The sequence below is a fragment of the Orcinus orca genome, chromosome 20 (assembly GCF_937001465.1).
Source record: "Orcinus orca chromosome 20, mOrcOrc1.1, whole genome shotgun sequence".
NCBI lineage: Eukaryota > Metazoa > Chordata > Mammalia > Artiodactyla > Delphinidae > Orcinus > Orcinus orca.
Genome location: NC_064578.1, coordinates 7,091,798 through 7,110,015, shown reverse-complemented (window position 1 = coordinate 7,110,015; position 18,218 = coordinate 7,091,798). Strand labels below are relative to the sequence as shown.

Genomic DNA, 18,218 nt, shown 5'->3' with positions numbered 1-18,218 from the left:
CTGGATTTAAATTTTAAGAATTTTTTATACAAAAAGTTTTATGGAAAACCCCATGAGGGTTCAATTATTTATGTCACCCTAAGTTCTGGTTCTGACCAGGGTACGTAATATATTGTTACAGTTGTATTCTATATGTACATATTATTTCTGGTTCATCTTTTCATTTGAAGTCAAGTTGTGTCCCTCTTATATCTCAGTGTAATGCCCATAATCACTTTTAATAGCTATTTGTTATGACGTCATATTGCTGCACCATATAATTTGCTTCATCATTCCTCTTTGACGTTTTAATTTGCAGTTATTTTTTTCTTCTGAATAGTCACTATAAACAAATTAGGGGGGAAAAAAAGACTCTTGGTTGTTTTTTCTTTGTATTTTTTGTGGGTAAACCCACTGTGGGGACTATGTCCCAGGCATATCTGTTTCTGAAGATAGAAACAAATTTGTTCTTATTATATGAAACCAGATTACTATCCAGGAAGACTGGATTATCATATCAAGACCCTGGCAGTGTGTATCTGATTATTTTTTTTTCCTCTCAGGTTTATTACCATTGCCTGGTCCCTTTTGCAAGTGGTTTCTCAAAGTTATTACTATTTTGCATATTATTACTATTTCGTTAGGCTGGATTTCTAAATGTTGTATGTTTGCCATGGTAAAAATATTTAGAGCAGGGTTTGGCAAACTTTTTCTCTAAAGGGTCAGAAATATTTTAGGCTTTCCAGTCCACGTGTGGTCTCTGTCACATACTCTTCTTTGTTCTTATTTTTAACAACAACCTTTTAAAACATAAAAACCATTTTTAGCTCAAGGGCCATACAAAAACAGGCTGTGGGTTGTAGTCAACTGTGATCTAGAGTATTTGAGTTTTTAAAATTTGGACATAAAACCTCTAACGCTGGTGATCATCTTTAATGCAGTTTAAATGTCAGGTCATGATTTGCATGCTGGTCTTCCAGAGAGCAGAGGCTGGCAGTCAAGGCTGATTCTCCCTGGCTCCCTCACCTGCTCTCCCCTCCGCCCCCCGTATTCATCTCTTTCTTCTTGGATGGTCTGTTGTGTATCCTCTTCCTTCTCCTTAAAAAAAAATTTTTTTTTTCCTTCCTTTCTGGCTCCTTTTCCCAAGCATGAAAGTATGGTTAAGTCCTTTCCAGCAACCGGCACTTAGGAGATGTGCAAATGTTGAATGAATACGTCCGTTAAAAGCAAACATACTCTGCATCCTCTTCTAACAAGTGCACGATTTCCTTGACTTTCCTCCAGTGATTCTTGAAGGAAGAGTCTGTGTATCTCGTCCTCGGTCTCACCTCCTGCTTCACTCTGCCCATAGGCTCATGACTTCTCACTCCATTAAAACTGTTCTTTCGAAAATTGCTAAATATAATGGCCAAATCAGTGAAAACTTTTTTTTATTGAAGTAGAGTTGATTTACAATTTTGTGTTAATTTCTGCCATACAGCAAAGTGATTCAGTTATACATATATATATATATACATTCTTTTTTTAAATATTCTTTTCCGTTATGGTTTATCATAGGATATTAAGTATAGTCCCTGTGCTGTACAGTAGGACGTTGTTGTTATTCATTCTATATATAAAAGCTAACATCTGCTAACCCCAAATTCCCAATCCATCTCTCCCCCAGTCCCCTCCCCCTTGGCAACCACAGTCTGTTCTCTATGTCTGTGAGTCTGTTTCTGTTTCATAGAGAAGTTCATTTGTGTCATATTTTAGATTCCACATATAAGTCATATCATATAGTATTTGTCTTTCTCTTTCTGACTTAACTCAAGTTCAAACTTTTAAGTGCTTCTCGCACTTGACCTGTCTGCTGTGTTTATCACTCTAGGGCATTTTCTTGATGCTCAGGCTCTCCAGGCCTCTGTGACACCTTTGTCCCATTTCCCCCACAGTCTCCTTTTCTGGTTCTTTCCTCGTCTGTCCCTAAACGTGATGTGGCACAAGGTTCTGTCTTCTCGCTGTACTCTCCCCACAACAATCTCATCAAATCAGCACCAAAGGTGCTGCTGCCCCCTCTCTTCTGAGCCCCAGGCCTGGACATCCGACGGCCAGCTACACGGCCACCCCACACCCAGTCAGGTCCAGCTCCCTCTGCCCCCAGGCAGGTTGTCCTTCATTACCAGACTCTCCAGGAGAAACGGGGGAGTCCTCAGGGCGCCACCCCCTCCACCCTCCTGGAAGCTGTCTCTTCGTTACCATCGCCAGCACTCGTGCTCTAGCTTCCATAATTCCTGAGTTGTGGCAGGATCTCTGCTGGTTCATCAGTCTCCCAGAGCTGCCACCAGAGTGATGTTTCTAGAATGTAATTAGATAATGTTCGATACTCCAGTGACTTTGGGGATGTGACTGATTCAGGCGCTGGGGCAGGAAGAATATACTATGTGCCTGGAGCATTTGTGCCAGAAAGTAAGGTAAAGAGGTGCTCAAAAGAAGATAGAGGCTTTTAGAAAGCACACAGACTTGGCCTGAAAGAAGTCCCGACGGCCAAAGCTGGAATGATTTGAGCAAGAAAATGAATACCAACAACTTTGGATTATAATCCGTAGAATAAAGAAATACCTATGTGTCTGTGGATGAATAAATGGTTGGATGGATAAATAAATTAATGGTGGAGAAGAAACAGTTCTTTCTTACAGAAGAATTTCAATTAATAAATGTAGAAGAAGGAATAAGAGAATAGGAAATCATCCATTGAACACCACAGTAATAATGGAGACTAAAATTAGTGGACAAGAGTTTGAAGAGAAAAAGGATATTTGCATATTCTCACATTACCTCTTCTGATATATTTATTAATTACAAAGGGAAAAATAGTATCTTAGAGTGGAGAAACCTAACAGCACCTAACCAAGTGGCCAAGGTTAAGGTCAGCACATTGACACATGGTTAATAACATGCCCAAGGTTAATAGCATATTGACATCATGTTTTCCCTGATGTGATGGGCACAGCATCACTTTGGTAGTATCCCTGCCAGAAATGCTCAGCCTCAGTCTAATCATAAGAAATTAAACCCAAGTTCAGGGACATTGTACAGAATAATTGACCAGTGCTCACCAAAGTGTCAGGTCTTTAAAGATGAAGAAAGACTGAGGAACTGTCACAGGTTAGGGACACCACAACTAAATGCAGTTTGGAACCCTGGATTGGGTCCCAGAATGGAGAAAGGACATTAGGGGGAAAACTGGTTAAATTTGAACAAAGTCTATAGTTTATTGAATAGTACTGACCAGTCTTTATTTCTTAGTTTTGAGCATTGTACTAAGATTATATAGGTTACATACCAAGTGAAGTAACCAGAGAAAGACAAAGATCAAATGATGTTGCTTATATGTGGAATCTTAAAAAAAAAAAAAAAGATACAAATGAACTTATTTACAAAACAGAAATAGACCCACAGGCATAGAAAACAAACTTATGGTTACCAAAGGGGAAAGGAGGGGGGATATATTAGGAGTTTGGGATTAACATATCCACACTACTATATATAAAATAGATAACCAGCAAGGACCTAATGTAGTACACAGGGAACTCTACTCAATATTTTGCAATGACATGTAAGGGAAAAGAATCTGAAAAAAAATAGATGTATATATAACTGAAACACTTTGCTGTATACCTGAAGCTAACACAGCATTGTAAATCAACTATACTTTAATAAAAATTTTTTAATTAAAAATTTTTTTTATTTTAAAAATAAAAAAAATTTTTTTAAAGACTATGTGATGTATTAACAGTAGATATGCTTCATGAAGGGTATACAGGAGCCCTACAATTCTTAAAAACTTTTTTGTGAGTTTAAAATTATTTCAAAATGAAAAGACTTTTAAGAAACTCCTCCTGAGTGTCTCCATTTCCCTCAAGGTGAAGTCCACATTCTTTCGCATGGCCCCTCGACTTGGGTTTGTTTGATTTTTTACAATTCGATCGAGGTTACTCGTTTTTGGCAAGAACAGCACATGAGCGATGCTGCACCCTCCTCGGTGCATTGATCAGGGGTCCGTGTTGGCAGCTTGTCCCAACATCAGTAGTGTTGATTTGATCACATGGTTAGAGATGATGTCCGCCAGGTTAATCCACTCCTTTTCTCTTTGTACTTACCATGTAATTAATGGGGCGAGACTTTGAGATTATGTAAATATTGCATTCCCCATCAACCTTCTAGTTTTAGCATCCGCTTATGCTCTGTAACTATCATTCCTTCTGTATGTGTTAGTCGGGCTCCTAAATTTTAGGCTTAAGCAGCTGGGTAGGAAATCGTACCGTTTACCACGATGGGGACAGTAGAGGGAGGAACAGGCTTTCAGCAGGTCGGGACAAAGACTTATTGTGGAACGTGAAGGGTACTTTATCTAGAGGCTTCAGATGAGGGGGTTAAAACCCAGATTCCTAGAAATGACGGGTCACATTTCATTTTACTAACATTAAGACCATGGTTAGAAGTGACAGTTGGTCAGTTCCTCAAGGGTGGGGACCACCGGCTGGTTGAGATCCAGTTTCTAAATCCGTGCCCAGTGCCGAATGCTGTGCCCGGGCAGTGAAGGGACTCGCTGTGCAAAACAGAGTCACCATTTTTATGGGTTTGGTCTCACTTTACAGCTTTCCCTCTGGCAATTGCTTCGTTTCTGCCAGGAGTAATTAATGTCACCCGTGGTCGTGTACACCCACTGTCCCTGTGCTTTTCGTGGATACCACCTCCCTCCCTCCCTCCCTCCCTCCCTGTCCGCTCCCCACCCCCCACCCCAACACTGGCTCACAGTCTACACAGTTTCCTTGACCTGTCCCTGTTTGAGGTGTAATTCACACTTTCCACGTTCTCTTTTCAGAAAACATCACCTTCCCTGAGGTAAATTTCTATTTTGTTCAAATCACATGACTGGAAGGCATATACTTTGTGTTTTCGTATCTCTTCCAGATATTGATGTCATAGGATGTGGTTACTCAGAGCAGATCTAAATATGAAACGCTGTACTTCATCTTCAGAGTGGATGATGTGATAAGAGGAGGAAGATGGGAAACATTTTTGTGAATCCTCACGTGTTGTGTGGTCAGGGAGCGGGGAGGTGGTCAGGGACAGATAGGACTGTGGCCTCTGCATCCTCTATGGTGAAGTGGCCCTGCTTAGGCTTCATTACCAGGGGCTGGTTTGGTGCGCTGACAGCTGGACAGCAAGCCTTTCCTTTTCTGGAAACCTTTCCTAACCTTCGCACTTCTCCATCACTCTGTAGCTCCTAGTTTCCCATGCAGTGCACCAGTTATGGTGAGGGGAAGGCGGCGAAGCAGGGCAGGATGGAGCGCCAGGCAGTTAGGCACATTCACAGACGACAGGCCTCCCCTACAGCCAGTTTACATTCGGGCCTCAGCACAAAGGCAGATGATTGCGTCAGGGGCCTCTGGATAGTGGAACATTTGAACATTCAATTCTTGAATGCTGACTACAGCACACCCTGGCTCGGATGCCGGGGGAAAGCAGTGCAGACCAACCAGCGGATGCTGTACAGGGGAGCGTACAGATGCTTAGCTGGTGAATGATGCCCCTTCTGAGCACTTGTGCTCATTTTGTTTCGGAGCCAAATGGAAACAGTAACTGATCATTGCAGCGTTAAAATCCATTGGTTCCCCCGCCTGGCTGTGTGCTGTTATCAAGTGCATGATATTTTTCAAGTGCCCATTCAGTACTGGACACTTTATGGGGTATGGAGGTAGAGCAGTGAACAAAACAAAGTCCCTGTTTTCATGGATGTAAACATTAAACAAATGCCTTCTATTAGATGGTGGTAAATTCTAGGAATAAAATAAAGCAGGGAGGGGAGTGGGGATGTTATTTTATTTAATTAATTAATTTATTTATCTATTTTTAAAATTTGTTTTTGGCTGCTTTGGGCCTTAGTTGCTACACACAGGCTTTAGTCGCGGCGAGCGGGGGCTACTCTTCGTTGTGGTGCAGGGGTTTCTCATTGCGGTGGCTTCTCTTGTTGCGGAGCACGGGCTCTAGGCGTGCGGGCTTCAGTAGTTGTGGCATGTGGGCTCAGTAGTTGCGGCTCGTGGGCTCTAGAGCGCAGGCTCAGTAGTTGTGGTGCACGGGCTTAGTTGTTCCACTGCATGTGGAATCTTCCCAGACCAGGACTCGAACCCGTGTCCCCTGCGTTGGCAGGCAGATTCTTAACCACTGCGCCACCAGGGAAGCCCAGGGGCTGTTATTTTAGATAACAAGGTACCTGGGCCGCTCTTTGGAGGTGTTCCTGGAGTAGAGACCTGAAGTCAGTGAAGGATTAAGTCTTCCTTCCACTAATCAAGGAAGTGGGAGGTGGAGAGAATATTCCAGGCAGGAGGGAATACATCAGAATAAGCTGGGAAACGTTTAAAATATACGTTGTCTTGGACCTGACATAATTGGTCTAGGACCTGCTTTTCTATAAAAGCTCTTCAGAAGCTTCTGGGAAGCAGAGCTACTCTTAAAATCCAGTAAAAGTATGAGTCATTCTGGGATCTATATGAGGAAAACAGTGTTGATGGTAAATAAGTAAAAACCATAATCCCTCTGGGTAAAAAGAATTGGAGGCAGGGCTTCGCTGGTGGCGCAGTGGTTGAGAGTCCGCCCGCCGATGCAGGGGGTGCGGGTTCGTGCCGTGGTCCGGGAAGATCCCACATGCTGCGGAGTGGCTGGGCCCGTGAGCCATGGCCGCTGAGACTGCGCGTCCAGAGCCTGTGCTCCGCAACGGGAGAGACCGCAACAGTGAGAGGCCTGCGTACCGCAAAAAAAAAAAAAGAATTGGAGGCAAAGAGAAATGAATAGAGGAAATTAAAGGAAATAATGAAGGGAAAGAAACAGTCTTGAACCTTAATGAGAATGCTATTCTTATACTAAAGTTTGATTCTTAGAATAATAGAGGACTGCGGCTCTGGTCCGCATTTCTACTTTTTCTTTGGCACCTCCTGCTCTGAGTGAACCAATGTCCTGCTGGTGGCAGTTCCCAGACGGGCCACACAGCACCATGCCTGTGTTTTCTCGTGGTTTCCTCTGCTCACTGCTCCCTGACTTTGCTCGGTCTTGTGGGAGGAGCATTGCAAGGATTAGTTAGCCTATGTAGGTTGAGGTGCTGTGCAAGGGGAGCTTACCTAGAGGTTGGCCGGTGGCACCTAGCTCGTATCCCGCCGTGTGCCTCGGGATCTCCTTGGACCTCCCTCTGGGACACCTGGTCACGTGTCAGACATCTGTGTAAATGCTTTTCTCCTGTGTAGATGGAATTCTTAGGTGGCAGGAACTGGGAGATAGATGGGTTCCTGCATTCCCATCCACCAAAAAGCAGGCCTTGTCGTGAGAGGATGCCATCTGTTGATGGAAATATTACCTGCACATTTATATTTCATAAAGTTGACTGGGACTAAAAAATTACATTTTAAAAAGAGACTGTCTTTTTTAGAGCAGTTTAAGGTTCACAGCAAAATTGAGAGGAAGATAAGAGGTTCCCCATATACCTCCTACCTACTTCCGCTTCTCTTTGATTTCTGGAGTGTCCACAGTCCTGCAGGCATGGCCCTTTCGGTGTTGGTCGTCTTGCTCCTGGCTGTGTTGTATGAAGGCATCAAGGTTGGCAAAGCCAGGCTGCTCCACCAGGCCCTGATGAGCCTGTCCATCTCCACCAGCCAGCAGCTCATCGAAGAGACAGACCAGAGTTCTTCAAGCTCAGAGTCCCCTGCAGTCGGCAGAACCCACCTCAGGTGGTCTTGTGTCCCTTCGGCCAGTGTCTACTTCATGTTGCTCAGGTGGTCATCGGCTGCTTCATGATGCTGGCTATTATGTCCTACAACACCTGGATTTTCTTTGGCGTGGTCCTGGGCTCAGGTGTGGGCTACTACCTAGCCTATCCACATCTCAGCATGACTTAGCTGGTGACAGCTGTGCAGGCTCTGGGAGCTGGAGAGAGCTGGGGCCATTCTTTCCAGACATTGAACTTCCAGCCCCACGTCTCCTATTTCTTCTGTTGGCTGTTCTCATGGCATTCCCAGCTCCTGGAAACTTTGAGTTGAAGCCAGCATTTGCTCCCTGGAGTTCAGAGGCCACTGCAGCTCCTCAGCCAGGCTGCAGAGGGCCCAAGCATAGTCTTTCTGTGCCTTAAGAAGGCTGCTGTGACCAGAGGGCGGATGGAGAGACCAGAACCCGGGGGGCAGGTTTCATGATGATGGCAGCATATGCTGGGACCTGTTTCCCTTTCTTGGGGGAAGAGTGACAGCAGACTAAAGGCAGAGAAGCAGGACTGTTAGCAAGGCTTTGACCTATCCTCCAAATAGAGTGAGCTTCTCCCATCAGACAGCACTGCCTGCAGGAAGATGATACTTTAATGGCTTTAGGTGTCGGGAGCTCGTCATGGCCTTAATGCCCCCCTCTTATTCTGATCGTCCTTCTATGCAAAACCAAGAACTGCATTGAGTACTATTCAATACAGATGTTCTTTATTTATTACTTACTGCTCACCCATAATGATCTGGTAGGGAAACACGACTCATCCATTTAAAATACTGAGTAAGCCACAGGGGGTAATGACTGAAGATGCAATAAGCAGCCAAACCAACGCATTACACTAGTAGAGTTAGGTGGGGCTCTTCAGATATGTGAACCTTTTCACTTTCAAGAAAAGGGAAGAATAGACCCGCGGAGAGTAAAATCACTGCTGTACACTGTAATGTCTACACTCAAGTACCTCGTGGGCTAGATGAAAGATGGTCTGAAGCTTTGAGAACTTAAAAAGAAATATATTTTAATAAATATATATTTTTAAATAGTCAAAAAAACCCAAACAGAACATGTGTAGCCTCCCCCATGCTCAGCATCGCCCCCCAGAGGGGAGCCTTTGTTACAGCTGATGATGCTCCATTGATAACTCATCCCCCAGGGTCCATAGGTTACGTTAGGGTTCACTCTTGGTGTATATTTTGTGGGTTTGGACAGATGCATAATGACATGTATCCACCGTCGTAGTAACATACTGACTAGTGTCACTGCCCTGAAATTCCCGTGCCCTAAAGATCCTTTTTTGGTGTGGTTTTTAGGAGCTCACGAAGACAAAAAAAGGAGGAGGGGGCATTTGTAAAACAGCCTCCCCACAGGAGCAGACATCATTAGTTGGGCCTCAGTGGGCAAATGCAGTGCTGAGCCCACGCCCCTCTGCTCTTGAGAGCTACCCAGGTTGAGGTGACATGAATCATTTGAAACCGTGTGAGTAATGCCCCTGAATTTCCCTGGAGCTTCTGTAAAGCTTCACTCCTTGAGCATTACATTCTCTTGCATCCTATTTGAGGAGGTTTCCTTGCTTTTATTGGAGACAAGCTTTTGCGTCCCGGGGGAGGAAAAGTCACTTAGATGTCTTCTGTGTCACTGTTATATCAGATCCCGTTCAGTAACGTCTCCTGTGAGGAGGAGGACCAGGACTGATTACCTGGGGTGTTTGTTATGACGTTTAGACACACCGGACTTTTCCAGCAATGGGAAGCCAGTTAGAAGAGGATAGTATACAACCAGCAGAGGACTTTGCTCTGTTACACTTTTTTTTTTTTTTTTTTTTTGCGGTACGCGGGCCTCTCACTGTTGTGGCCTCTCCCGTTGCGGAGCACAGGCTCCGGACGCGCAGGCTCAGTGGCCATGGCTCACGGGTCCAGCCGCTCCACGGCATGTGGGATCCTCCCGGACTGGGGCACGAACCCGTGTCCCCTACATCGGCAGGCGGACTCTCAACCACTGCGCCACCAGGGAAGCCCTCTGTTACACTTTTTTAAAAGTCGTAGACCTCTTTCATGGATGTAAAACTTTGAATCATGCCAGCTTCTTTATTAGCCAACAGCTTTTTTCTTATAAAACGTCTTTCCAGTGTTGTCAAGAGAAAGAAAAAGTGATTTTGTTTCACTTGTGTTTAAGTTTAATAGAACAGAAAATAAATGCTTGCCCAGAGGGTAGGTGATAGGAGGGAAAATGAACTTGCACTGCATCACCCACAGAAGGCATATTGTAAATCCTATGAAACTGATTGAGTTGGCTGGACTTTATCCTCTAGGACTCAACAGAATGTGTGTCTCCAGAGCTGAGTCTCCGCCTAACTTTTTGGTGTGTTTCAGCAGTTTAGCCCAGAAGTGCTCAGGGGTGGGGAAGCCCTCAGATCACCTTATTTAACCTCTTCTTTTTACAAATGAGAGAACAGGGGCAGAGGGGGGGAATGTTTTGCCCTAGAAACAGAAAACTGGGGAAGAATGTGATAGGCATGGATATTTATATCTGAACACTGGAGGCCCAATCTTACAATACTCCCCATTATTTCTAGTTTTTTCAAAGAGTGTTATGAAATTCTCAAAGTGATGTTTTAAGTCTACGGCAGTTTCTAGGAGAGAGTTTGTAAATTGGCATCACATAATAATAATAAAAAAAAGGATTTTGTGACTTCCAATAAATTTATATATGACTCTATATCTTCCTGGGGTGGAGATACAAAACAGAAAAGAAGAGGGAGAGGGGCAATATTAGGGTAGGAGATTAAGAGGTACAAACTGTTATGCATAAAATAAGCTACAAGGATATATTGTACAACACGGGGAATATAGCCAGTATTCTATAATAATTATAAATGGAGTATAACCTTTAAAAATTGTGAGTCACTATATCGTATACCTGGAACTTATATAGCATTGTACATCAACTATACTTTGATTAAAATAAGAAAGGAAACAGAAGAGTTGATTTACTTCCTGATATATATGGACTAACTTTAGAAACAAAACTATTGGTTATTAACCCTTTGGCTTAGTTTTTTTTTTTTTAATTCATTAACTCATTCAGTCCAGTTCATTGAATTCTCAGTTATATGTGGCAGAGAAGATAGAAATGATGTTCAAGGTGAGAAAATTCTAGATTAAAAAAGGGAAAATACAGAGAAAAATGTGTTGGTAGATATTGGGAAAATCAGGGTATTTACTGGAGGAAAGAAATGTGAAACAGAATGCAACAAAAACTGAAGGGATATAGAGATTTAATTGGGGAATGGGGGAGGGGGAAGTGAAGACAAGAAGAGGGAAAATAAGTCCAGGTTTGTAAATGAGAAAGGGATGGCAAGTTTCCAGGCAATGAAAGAAGGGGGAACTTCCCTGGTGGTCCAGTGGTTACGACTCCGTGCTTCCAATGCAGGGAGTGGGGGTAAGATCCCTGGTCAGGGAACTAAGATCCTGCATGCCCCACGGCAAGGCCAAAAAAAAAAGAAGTCTTATAAAAATATTGGATCACTATAAATCTACTATACTTCGAATAAAAAATTTTTAAAAATAGAAAGAAGAGAAAGAAGGAAGTAACTGCAAATGACAGCAGGCTGTGAAGCAAGACAGTTTCACAGCAGGTCTGAGTGACTCTTAGTGTCTAAGACGGATAAGGGCTAACGGCCAACTTTCACTATGTTCCTGACAGACGGATGGATATCAGCCTCCTGAGACGTCACCTGCAGGCTGGTGATGGTCTGTGAATTGTCACCTGGCCATGATAATATAAGTACACACGGAGAGTAAAAGTTAGAAACTCTTGTAGCAGTTTGACAGAATAATTTTATGTCCGTTGAATCTAATGATAAAAGAGTTGGGGCCACAGGAATTCCCTGGCGGTCCAGTGGTTGGGACTCTGCGCTTTCATTGCCGTGGCCCAGGTTCAATCCCTGGTCAGTGCAACCAAAAAAAAAAATTTGAAAAAGAATTGGGGGGCTTCCCTGGTGGCGCAGTGGTTGAGAGTCCGCCTGCCGATGCAGGGGACACGGGTTCGTGCCCCGGTCCGGGAAGATCCCACATGCCGCGGAGCGGCTGGGCCCGTGAGCCATGGCCGCTGAGCCTGCGCATCCGGAGCCTGTGCTCCACAACGGGAGAGGCCACAACAGTGAGGGGCCCGCGTACCGCAAAAAAAAAAAAAAAAAGAATTGGGGCCTGTATTTTATGTCTTTTAAATTTTGTTTTTTAATAACTCATTCATTTTTTATTAAGGTATAATTGACATAGAACATTATATTAGTTTCAGGGTGTACAACATAATGATTTAATATTTGTGTATATTACAGAAGAGTCACCACAATAAGTCTAGTTAACATCTGTCACCACACGTAGTTACAAAATTCTTTTTCTTATGGTGAGAACTTTTAAGATCTGCTCTCTTAGCAACTTCCAGGTATTCAGTACAGTATTATTAACTAGGCACCGTGCTGTACACTTCATCCCCATTACATTTTTATCGTATTTTACAAAAGATTCATCTGAGATGGGTTAGAAATACAAAAACACACATGGATAATTTGAGAAGCATCACTTAACCCCTTGCTACTCAGAGAGGTCTGGAGGGGTCTGCGTCACTGAGAGTGTTACCAATGCAGAAACTCAGCTCCCACCACGGACCTTCTGAAAGCTTGAGAAGCTCTGTGCTTCAGACCTTTCAACATCGAATGCATGAAACTATTAGGAAGTTCTTCCTTGTATTGATTCTAGCTCTGCCTCACTGTACCTGAGATCCTGCAGGAAAAACATCTCCTGTGACAGCTCTTCAGATATTTAAAGACTGCTGTTAATTCAAAAACTTATTTTACAAATCATTATTGAACATCTATTCTTTGTAAACTGACAGGCTACCTTGTAGGGTTATAGTGATAAAGAGGACTCTGACCCCAAGGAACTTGAGGTTAATAAAGGAAAGAGGAAATGGGCTTTGTACATAAATACCATCATACAAGACAGGACCTGATGATCCCACAATATCAAGTGCTGGGGAAATTGATAACATGAGGAATTCTTTTCACCCGCAGGGCAGTGTGGGTGGAGATGGAGCCTGGGGTAGGGCAGGTGAAGGGGAGCCACTGCCAGGCCGGCATTCGAACAGCTCCTAAGAAGATGGCAGGAATTGGACATGCGCAGATGGCATGAGGGAGAGATCAGAAGTGGGACTGAAAGATGGGAAGCTTGGGATCTGAATTTAAACCGTAATCAAAATAAGGTTTTATAATTTAACCCTCAAGACATTTAGAGACTTCAAGAGTACAGTGATTCATTTTTCATGGGCTTTAAAAAGGGTCAGACTTTATGGATCTGAAATGGTGAATGCTCATATTTAAAGGAGTCTTTTTTTCTGTCCTCTTAGCCATTGTCTGTACCCTGCCATCTGCTGAAAGAAAACCATACTCTTTAAAAGGAAACATTTTTCATTGTGAAAACATGAGATAGTACAGTTGATCCATGAACAACATGGGTTTGAGCTGCACAGATCCACATATGCACAGATGTTTTTCAATATTGCACGGGTTTACTTATACACAGATTAATTGGGAAAAAAATCCACGTATAAGTGGACCCATACAGTTCAAATCCATGTTTTTCAAGGGTCAGCTGTACACGATCTATGGTTGGTTGAGTCTGTGGGTGAGGATACAGGGGGCGGACTACTGGACTTGCGCATCTGCAGACTTTGGTATCCGTGTGGGTCCTGGAATCAGTCCCTCGAGGATACCAAGAGATGACTGTATAGTCATCTTTTAAAAAAAATCCAGTCGCATGGTTGAAAAATAAAAAGGGGACACACTGCACGGTCTCTTTGTAACCCCATTCCCCGTCAGCCTGGTCCCCCTCCTCCTGCACTGTCCACAGCCCATGGGCAGGCACAGCCAGCTCTTGTTTGAACAACTTGAATTCTAGGTGGTGCCCCTCTCTCTGAACACATTTTAGAGCTACTGCCTTTAAATAGGTGCAAGACTCATCTGTATCTAGTCAGGAGAAAGAAACCACATAGTAATTTGAACAAGGAGAGTTTAATATAAAGAATTTTTAACTGCAGCAAGAGATTAGAGTAATAAGGGATTGGCTACTAAGAAGTAAACTCTAAAAATTAAAGGAATAGCTGGTGTACCCGGGGCTGAGATCCAGACTTTATTGGACGGCACACAGCCACAGCTCACCTCATGGCAGAGAAGCCACACTGGTGGAATTTGCTTGAAATCAGCCCTCTGGAACTTGCCAGAAATCTGTCCTTTAAGGTGTCTGGGAAAGCTGTTCACAGGGAGGTGTCTCCCCAGAAACAGTTGACTGCAAAACTGCCTCTGGGAGTTCCAGGGAAAGCTGCAGAGTGCTGCTGGCAGCTGTGCACTGCGGGAGCCTATCCAGCTGCAGAACCAGAGCCCGGCAGCAAAACTCTCTCCTCCTTCAGTGTCTTTCCAGCACCTTCCACTGAGAAGCTTAACATCATACCAGTTAACGCAGAAAAACTGTTGGAAAGGCTCAGAGCCATTTTCACAGAGCATGCAAAAAGGGTGGACTTGGAGCTGAGAGGCAATATGTTGATAACCAGCACGGTGACTAAGAAATACAAATAGTCATGACATCCTGAGTGAAACATTCCTGGAGGACGTGTCTGCATACAATAGATTTCAGAGCCAAATATTAATGATTTAGGTGTTATTCTTACTACTTAGGTTATTTTTCTCTCTTGACTGAGAATTGACTGAAGTTTTTTTCTTCACTTTTAGTCAAAGTGTCAGTCATATAGGTACACCTAGGGTGCAGCAAGCAGAAAAGAAATGCCTTTTGAGTAAAATTATTAGTTCTATAGAAACTGTAGAGGTAGGAGTAGCAGATACAGAATATAGGGGGGAAACAAAGTTGTCTAAAACATATGTTATATATTCCATCAGTTTTGCCCTCCTAAGGCCTGCTGAGGCATGCTGCTGTACCAGAATGAACCAGCTTTCCTTCTGCTGGTGCAGAGCTGTTACCTTAGGGTCATTCTTCACCATTCCTTTCCCTGCTTTTCTGTGTTGGATCATGTCTTTTTTTAGTCCAGAATCTTCCTCTTTGTTGGGGCAGTTTTTTCCAACAGCATTCTGAGAAGGGCTGCATGGAAGATCAATTATTTTGAGAGTCTGTATAGCTGAAAATGTCTATTCTGTCCTGATATTTGATGAGTAGTTTGGCTGGCTATAAAAATCTAGGTTGAAAATAATTTTCCTTCAGAATTTTGAAGTCATTTCCACACTGCTATTAAAGTTCCATTTGGAAGTACGAAGCCGTTCTGATACCCATTCCTTTCTGTGTAACCTGTTTTTCTTTCTGGAAGCTTTTACGCTTCCAGAAATTTTTCTGTTTCCAGTATTCTGAAGTATTATGATGACATGCCTCGGAAAGGCGTACTTTTATCCCTTGTTATGAGCATTTACTTGATAATATTCTCTCTTTTTTTTTTTTTTTTTTGGCATGGGCATTCCTGTTTTTCAGATGTTCAACCTTCCGGACTGATCTTCCAGTCTTCTTACCTTGTGTCTCCTATTTTCTACCTTTGTCTTCTTTGCTTTCTTGGCAGACTTGAGGTCTACAAGTTCTACGATTTGAAGCCTACAAGTCTATGACTTCTACAAATTTTAATTTTGACATTACATTAAAAAAAATTTTTTTTGTAGTCTTTAAAATGTTGTTGTTGTTGTTCTCTGAATGTTCCCTTTTAGAGCATCCTATTCTTGTTTCACGAGCACAACATCCTCTTTTTTCTCTCTGGGAATGTTAACGAGAGGTTTTCTTTTTTCCTTGACTTTTCATCTTGCGTGAGATCTGTACTTCCTCCAAGTTGACTTTTTTCTGCTGGTTTTGGTTTCTGTCTGTCTTCTTTGTTAGGCATCTATTGAGTTGCTCAGTTTTAAGAGTGGGGCTCTAAAGCAGAGTTTCTTAACCCACGTGCCCCCCCAAAAAAGATGTCATAATGTGTGAAGGTAATGATGGTGTCAGCCCTCCAAGTGGCAGGGCAGCATCTGGGGAGGCTGAATCCCCCTGGCCCTGCACACAGCCTCATCTGTTTACCCCAGGGTCATATTACATTTTCTGCGTGTGGTGTGAAGTGAAGAAGTTTCAGAAGTGCTCCCCACAGTGCGTGGGAAGCTCAGAGCCCATAGGTTGGCTTAGTGACAGTGGGTTTCATTGTTGCATGGTCCACCTGGGTCATTTTCTTGAGGCAGATCTGTGCCCATGTCTTTAGACCTTTCCTTTGGGGCTGATCAAATCCTCCAGAAGAGTCATCAGGTTCTCACCTGGAGGATGTAGGCCTGACTTTCAGTAATTTTAGGAGCAAAATTGAGAAAAAAGACTGCTGATCTCAGCATTCAATATGTAGACACTCTCTTGACTCTCAGTTTTTGGTGCAGCGCACCTACCCTCAGATGTGCCTGCTACCCCCCTGTCCAGAGACGCCCGCTGCATCTCACACTCTCCAGAGCACGTCACTTATCTTCCACTGGAGCTGGGGAGCCTTACTAAACAGGGCAGAGGAGTCGTGTATCTATGTGGAGCAAGGATCTGGGAACTCACCTATTTCCTAAGACTTTGTCAGTCTCTTCTTCTGTAACTAGCTCATCCTTCACCCCTCCTTCCACAGCTTCCTCATCCTACCAATTCCGAGCCTTGGGGTAATTAAATGCAACTTAGGTTGTGTCTGAGCTTCCCTCGCTGCTAAATTAGGAATATCTTTTAGATCTTGGGTAAAGTACCTGTTCTTAAACAAGGCACAAAAAGTGTTGACTGTGAAAAATTATTCTTCACATTGTTCATCACCTTAAAAAAAAGTGTCAAGTCTGCCAAAGGTTTGATATCAAGAAGATAACAGAAAACGCCTACACCTCAATATGAGGAGGGTGATTAGCTCAATTAAAAATGAGACTTGAGGGACTTCCCTGGTGGCACAGTGGTTAAGAATCTGCCTGCCAATGCAGAGGACACGGGTTCGAGCTCTGGTCCGGGAAGATCCAGAGCTACTAAGCCTGTGCACCACAACTACTGAGCCTGCACTCTAGAGTCCGCAAGCCACAACTACTGAGCCCTTGTGCCACAACTACTGAAGCCCGCGCACCTAGAGCCCCTGCTCTGCAACAAGAGAAGCCACCACGATGAGAAGCCTGCACACTGCAATGAAGAATAGCCCCTGCTCGCTGCAACTAGAGAAATCCCACGTGCAGCAAGACCCAACGCAGCCATAAATAAATGAATGAATGAATAAAAAAGAGAGAGACTTCAACTGGCCATGTGTTTCACAGAAGAGGAAACACAGGGGGCTACAGACCTTTGAAGAGCTGTTTAGCACCTGGGTAATGAGGGGAAGGCAGGTCACAACCACCACCGGAGACCATACTTCGCTCACTGGATCGTGCATTGGAGGATTAGGAAGTGAGACAGAGATAAATGTCGTAGACTTTGTGGGTCCACACATCCCCTTACATATACCAGATGAGGCTAAAAACTGCTCCAGCTACTTTGGAGAATAATTGAGTATTAGCTCATACTTTGGAGAAGAAAGTAGCTTAATTCTACTCCCAGGGATACACCCAAGAGAAATTCTTTTGCGTATCACAAAAGGAGACATATACAAGGATAGTCATAGCAGTACTGTTCACAATACCAAAAACCTGGAGCCCCAGCCCAGGGGCTCATCAACAGGAACGTGGCATACTATACAGCAGAAAGAGCAAAAGAACGCGTGTGATATGCAGCAAGATGAATGACTCAGCGATATAATATTAAATGAAAAAAGTTAGCCCCAGAAGATTACAGACAGCATGAAACACTTTTATAAAATTAAAAACTTAGAATTATATATATACATTGATTATCAATAAATCTATATATGTTATAGGTTATATATATTTCATGGATACAAAAATAAAAAAGAAAGCAAGAGAAAATTGAATATAGGTGGGATTTAGGATAATAGTTACTTCAGATGGGGAAGCAGAGGAATGAATTGGTGGCGAGGACCATTTGGTTAGAAGCAGGTTATCGTCAAGGTCCTAGCTTTTGTTTTGGGTGGTAGGTTTGTGGGGTCCTTGTTACATTACTGAAAATAATTGGATAATTAAATACAGGGAAAAAAATAAGCCTAAAAGGCCTAGGGTTCCCAAGGTGAAGTAGAGATCCTTGCTGACATGGACCTTAGTGCTTTGGTTGTCTGTTTCGTTTGTTTTTTTTAAGAGGTAGCACTCTGAATCCTGGAACAAATGCTTTGTAGTTAAAAGTCATAAAAAATATGTTGCTCTAAAGTTAACAAACGAAATGTTTCAGGTGTGATTCATATATGGATACGTATCATGTACTTTATAGAGTATTTAGTGCATAAATATTTCTAGCTATTTCTGTTCTTTCATAGAAATTTTACATGTTTTTTCCCTT

General features: G+C 43.1%; 1 protein-coding gene across 9 annotated transcripts in view; it reads left to right on the top strand.

Moving 5' to 3' along the window:
* The window catches only part of GAN (gigaxonin), a 101,866-nt gene that overhangs the window by 13,894 nt on the left and 69,754 nt on the right, over positions 1-18,218 (top strand). The window lies entirely within an intron of this gene.